This window comes from Alligator sinensis, unplaced genomic scaffold (genome assembly GCF_000455745.1).
Source record: "Alligator sinensis unplaced genomic scaffold, ASM45574v1 scaffold942_1, whole genome shotgun sequence".
Classification (NCBI taxonomy): domain Eukaryota; kingdom Metazoa; phylum Chordata; order Crocodylia; family Alligatoridae; genus Alligator; species Alligator sinensis.
The window spans coordinates 219,776-226,437 of NW_005843153.1; the positions used below are offsets into that span (position 1 = coordinate 219,776).

At 44.7% G+C, this 6,662-nt stretch overlaps 1 pseudogene; it reads left to right on the forward strand.

The window, feature by feature from the left end:
* LOC102373446 overlaps positions 1-6,662 on the forward strand; it is a 32,415-nt pseudogene that overhangs the window by 13,721 nt on the left and 12,032 nt on the right.

Below are 6,662 nucleotides of genomic sequence, written 5' to 3' on the forward strand. Positions count from 1 at the left end.
GTGCCATGGAACATGAACTGGTGCTGCACCAGCTGCGGTGTAACGGCGTGCTGGAAGGGATCAGAATTTGCAGGAAAGGCTTCCCCAGCAGAATCATTTATGGAGACTTTAAGCAGAGGTCAGACTCCTTAGTAACTGGCCAGTACAGTGCCCTGGGCAGTCCCTACTCCCCATACCCTACCATCTCCCTGTAGTCATTACCCCTCCATATCTGGTATATAGTAGTGATGGAAGAGCAAGTGCAGCAGGGTGGGTTTCAGGACCTGAGGGGTATGTCACTTCCTTTTTTGGGCCATCAACACGTGTAATGAGTGGCTATGAAACCATCTCTTTTGGTGGCAAAAAAGAAGGTGACTTCCCAGAGCTTGTGCTTTTCTCAATGACCCATTCTTATGCTACTGATTTATTTTAATTATAGCAATCACTGCATCACCCTGCACATTTTCAGTTTATAAAAGAAACTGAAAGAAATTCAGAACTGGACTGCTGGAGTCCAGAGCATACTTTGATGGCTTTTGGCGGGGAGCACAAAATGACGGCATTTTGGGGTATCCACAGAAGTGGTTGGGACATAATCAGTAGGGCTGTGAAAAGCTTCGGTCCCTGATTTGATTTGGTGGAGACTCAGCCCAATTCGGTGGCTGAATCTCTGAATCCAGATTGAATCGGGAGACCCTTTAATCTCTCTTAATCAAATTGGAACCCTCCGAATTGATTCAGAGAGACTCAGAAAGATTCGGCGATTCGGATATAGACACAGCTTTAAATGTTTTTTTCTATATACCTCAAGGTACCAGGCGGCTTGTGAATGCTGCGATTGTTGGGGCTGATGGAGCATCCCACAGGAGTGCAGGAGGGTCCCCAGGGTGTTCGGTAGCAGACCTGGAAGTGGACCAGAAGCACTTCCGGTCCACTTCCAGGTCTGCCAGAGAGCACACGAGGGGCTCGCCTGCGCGCCCCCCTCCCCCCCCGGCTTAGCAACTGGTGCCTCCTTGGTCTGGGGGGACACCCAGGGTCCCCCCATGGCCAATTGCCAAGTACCATCCACCCCAGCATTGCAGCATTCATGAGCCACACCTGGTACCTCAAGGTATATAGCAAAAACATTTAAAGCTGTGTCTAAGGCCAGATCACTGATTCTCTGAATTGGCATTGACTCTTCAGATTTGGATTCAACCAAATCAAATTGGGGACAGTGATCCAAATCAAATCGCTGTCCTTGATTTGGGCCGAATCTGAATTGAATATGGCCTGTTCTGCACACGCCTAATAGTCAGTGGTTCCAAGGATTTTACAGCTTACTGGATAATGGATCTAGATAGAGGAAACATACTGGAAATGATGACTACTTATCCTCAAGAACTATAGTTAGACTGAACTAGTACATTATGCCCTGCTTCTACTTTGAGTAAGTGACATTGCCCTCCCAATTACTACCTGACATCATTCTTGCACGCACTGGGCACATCTACACGAGACGCTTACTGTGTGGTAGACTAACTCCACAGTAAACATCCAGTGTCTACATGTGCACCCCTATTAAGCTGGAGTAAACTAATTTACTCCACAGCAAGATAGTACTTATAAATACAAGTACTATCCTGCTGCAGAATTTTTACTCTACAGCACTGCATGTGTAGATGCTTCCTCATCTGGCTGAGACACAAGGGTGCTTCAGTGTGGTGGCTACCACCCAGCTAGCCCCTGCACTGAAACACCTTCATGTCTCAGCCTGCCCCCTTCACAGCACATTAAGTCAGGGGAAACAGCCTTGGGCGGGCTGACCCCATGGGCCCCCTGTCAGTTGGGGCTTTTCTGACTTGGCTCAATTTGCTGAAGTCCTGGGCACACATGCAAATGGTGCACCTAGAGCAGTAAACTCCAGTGCAATAAGTGCACTGTGAACCCCACAGTTGGGGATAATATTTTATCCTTAATGCTGGTGAAGGGTGTCAGACTGACATATTAGGAGACCTCTCCTTTCTGCATCACAAATAGCTAAGCTGATAGTACAAGCTTCTCCACCTTGCCCTAAAAACATGCTTCTTTTAGACCTGGAGTGTCCTCCTTCCTGTTCTGGAGCTAGGAAGGAAGTTCCATCTTTGGGTTCTTTTCTTATGTGGGAAATACTAACAATAATAGCATGAGCTGATGCCATCTTTGATTATAGCTTCAACAGCATTACATTTTCATATTCTGTTTCCACCCCAGATACAGGGTTTTAAATGCAAGTGCTATCCCAGAGGGACAGTTCATCGATAGCAAGAAAGCTTCTGAGAAGCTCCTTGGGTCCATTGATGTTGACCACACTCAGTATAAATTTGGACACACCAAGGTACAAGGACTTTTTTTTTCTAATATGTGCTGTTCATGTTTCATACAGACTGGATGCATCTACACCTGCAATTAATTCAAAGCAATAAACTCCAGAGCAGATTGAGCCAGAGTAAACTACTCTTGGCTTTGGTGCAGCATCTACAAATGCACCTGGGACAGCAGCAATTTGAACCAGGGCAGAACAGTTTACATCAGGGCTGTATTATTTTACCGGGGGTCAGCCCTGGGCTCCAGGTGGTGGCATCAGGCAAGGGAGGGGCTGATTGAGGCACAAGGTTGCTGAAAGAGCAGGTGAGGTGGAAGGCAGGACACTGGACCCCTTGCTGGCAGGGCTGATAGGTGCAATTTATACCCACGGTCAGCATCTACATGTGCATTTCGTCACAGTTAATTACCCTGCTGTAAGATAGTACTTTCCCTGAGAGCACTATCTTACAGCAGTATTAATGAGTTTACTGTGGTTTAACAGTGTAACGTGTAGACGGTGATCCTTTATTCTGCAACTAATTAGTCGTCTTCACAGTTAAGCATACATATGTAGATTTGGCCACTGAGAGTGATATTATGTAATATTGCATTTCTCTAGGTGTTCTTCAAAGCTGGCCTGCTGGGTCTTCTAGAGGAGATGAGAGATGACAAACTGGCACAGCTGATTACTCGCACACAAGCTATGTGTCGAGGATTCCTGATGAGAGTAGAGTTCCAGAAAATGATGGAAAGGCGGTAGGTATTTGTCACCTTGAAATAAGATTAACTGTGCTTGGCTTGCTTTGTCCATATACAGGATACATATATTATTTAATACATATTTTAATGATATTTCAGGGAGTCCATCTTCTGTATTCAGTACAATGTTCGTGCATTCATGAACGTCAAGCACTGGCCCTGGATGAAGCTGTACTTCAAGATCAAACCTTTGTTGAAGAGTGCTGAGTCTGAGAAGGAGATGGCCAACATGAAGGAAGAGTTTGAGAAAACAAAGGAAGAGCTTGCTAAATCTGAAGCAAAAAGGAAGGAACTAGAGGAGAAAATGGTGTCCTTGATGCAAGAGAAAAATGACCTACAGCTCCAAGTGCAATCTGTGAGTATTGGCAGGGTATTTGACCCCTTCCATAGAGTAAATGTAAACTAAAATATCAAAATGTACATTCCAGGTAAGAAGTTGGCAAACTGGAGATAGTATTTGTCTGAGATCAAATTAGTTGAATGGATAAAATCTGTCCTCTTAGAATTAGTATTGTACCTATATTTATTGTGTAAAATAGTGTAAGAAAGGAAGGAACTAGAAGAAAAAATGGTGTCCTTTATGCAAGAGAAAAATGACTTGCAGCTCCAAGTGCAGGCTATGAGTATTGTTACTGTAGTTGATTCTTGTATTGTACAAGGACATCTAACCATCAAAGATGCAAATACATTTTGCCAAGAAGAGACAGATTAATTTGTACTAAAAACATTGCAGGTCAGATTATAAATAAAGACCTACCAAATTCAAGATAGCTGTCTGACAATTTCATGGGCAAAACACAGGGCCTGGCAGCCATTTCATGGGCAAAGCAGGGCAGGCCTGCCCCCATGCCTCTGATTGGTCGAGGGACCCCAGTAGTGCCACCCTCACTGCTGATCGCCTGCAAGGGCGGCCTGTCATAGAGACCCGCTCCTCACCATTGATTGTCTGTGAGGGCTGCCTGTCATATGGGCCCACCCCTCACCACCAACTCATTGAAAGGGGTAGGGTCACATGACAGGCAGCCCTTGCAGCCAATCAGAAGCAAGGGGTAGAGGGCAGCAGCCATCTTGCTGGCTGCCCTTCAAATAGGAAGCTCCCCATACCCTCTTCTCTGCTCTGGTGGGCTACCACAATGTCCTGAGGATTGCTGGCTCCAGCTGGGTAGCCAGCATTCTATTTTCAGTAAGTTTCCCCCACCCCTGTGGATTTCACAGATTTTACCAGCATTGCCCACTTCTGCAATGCCAGATGTCATGAAATCTGGAAAACTGCAATTTTGTTAGATCCCTAATTATAAAGGATTGCAAATGGTGTATGTTCAAATTCAGACAAGTTCTCTCGGATGCTTTATGCTCCTTCTGTCTTATTAATAATGCAAACTTAAATGATCATTGAAATGATTATCTAAGTGATGATCCTTTTTGAATGGATAACTGGTGGGGTAAAACTTGAACATTTGAACCCTTTTAAAATGAATTAGTCTGCATAAAAGAAATGAAGCAAACACAGAGGAGCTCAGTATGCATCTAGCCTTAGGCATTGCCTGTGTACCTAGAAAAGGTATAAGCACCTTTTCCAGGCAGGAGATTTAAAATTACCTTTTTAGGTGTGTAGCATCTCTATAGACTCACTGGACAGACCTCGGAGGTACCTAAAAGTGATGTAGGTTTATGCTTCTACGTGTTCTTTGCAGAGAATGGGGAGTGGTCAGCACACTCCAAAAAAAGCCTGGAGTTTCTAAGAGACAGCTTCTGAGAAACTCTAATACACCTGACTTCCCACTGCTTTTTAACTGTCCATTAGACATCTCTATTCGGTGGCAATTCACAACATCAGTTTTAATTTTTGATAGCTGTGCATAATGAGTTTCTGAAAATAGATGATTCAAAACTTATGATGCTAGTGCTCACATTTTGCCCAGTGGCCAAATGTTTAGAGAAAACCCCCCAAAAGTGAGAGACCTGAGTTCTCAACCCTTCTCCCCTGGAAAGGCTTGAGCTCCATGCTCCCAAGAGAGTACTCTGAATCCCCTGAAATAGAATAGATTTAGCTATGACACTTCCTACCCCTTCTTCGAATCTGGACCCCTGACAGTCATGAATGCAAGAATCATAGGGCTAGAGAGAGAGGTATTTTCATTCCATTTCCACTCCTTAAACTATGACATGGGTAAAAAATAGGTGATTTTTTTTTTTTTTTGCTATGTTCATAATGACTGAAACATACAGGAAACCCTCGGTATTCGCGGTTTCAGCATTCACAGTTTCAAATATTTGCGAATGCCGAACCCGCATTTTAAATACACTTTAAAGACTTACTGGAGCTCCTTGGGAGGTGTGTGCTTGCTGCTGCCAGGCTCCTGTCACCACGCTCCCATTGTCACTGTCGGAGCTGTGCCTCCCTGCCCCCAGCCACCAAGGCACTGCATTCATGAACACAAACTGCATTCATGAATGCAGTGCCCTATTCGCGGATTTCGCCATTCATGGGGATCATGGGAACATCCCCTGCGAATGGCGAGGGTTGCCTGTACTGAACAAAACATTCACTGCATCAATGAAGACTTTAGCATCATACATAAATAGGTAGCTATAAAGAATAATCATCTCTTGCACATGTATTGATATTTATGTGATGATAACATTTAAAATTTAATTTAGAAATTTAAGAATAGCAAGTCCTCCACATCTCAAGTAGAAATAAATACAATTGGTGCCAAGTATGAAATTTTAAAACATACTAATTTTCAAGTATCTGGACAGAAAGAAACTTCTACATACTACACTTGGAAAAATTCATTATTATTCATACAGTGACAAGAAGTAACTGAGGCACTTTACAGAAATATAAAAGCTACAGTCCCCTGAGGCAAGAAGTTTAGAGCCAATTTTTAAAAACAATGTCATGATCTAAAGCCTTCCGTTGATCTCAAATTAAAACTGCCTCACAGACATCCCACAGACAGGGAGGAAAAATGTCCGGCACACCTACAGCCTAGGGAATGACCTGCTGGGTGGCACGGAAGCGGAAAGGGACCTTGGAGTCCTAGTGGACTCCAAGATGAACATGAGTCGGCAGTGAGACGAAGCCATCGGAAAAGCCAATGGCACTTTATCGTGCATCAGCAGATGCATGACGAATAGGTCCAAGGAGGTGATACTTCCCCTCTATCGGGCACTGGTCAGACCGCAGTTGGAGTACTGCGTGCAATTCTGGGCACCGCACTTCAAGAGGGATGCGGATAACCTGGAAAGAGTCCAGAGAAGGGCCACTCGTATAGTTAAAGGATTGCAGACCAAGCCCTACGAGGAGAGACTAGAGAACCTGGACCTTTTCAGCCTCCGCAAGAGAAGGTTGAGAGGCGACCTTGTGGCTGCCTATAAGTTCATCACGGGGGCACAGAAGGGAATTGGTGAGGATTTATTCACCAAGGCGCCCCCAGGGGTTACAAGAAATAATGGCCACAAGCTAGCAGAGAGCAGATTTAGATTGGACATTAGGAGGAACTTCTTCACAGTTCGAGTGGCCAAGGGCTGGAACGGGCTCCCAAAGGGAGGTGGTGCTCTCCCCTACCCTGGGGGTCTTCAAGAGGAGGTTA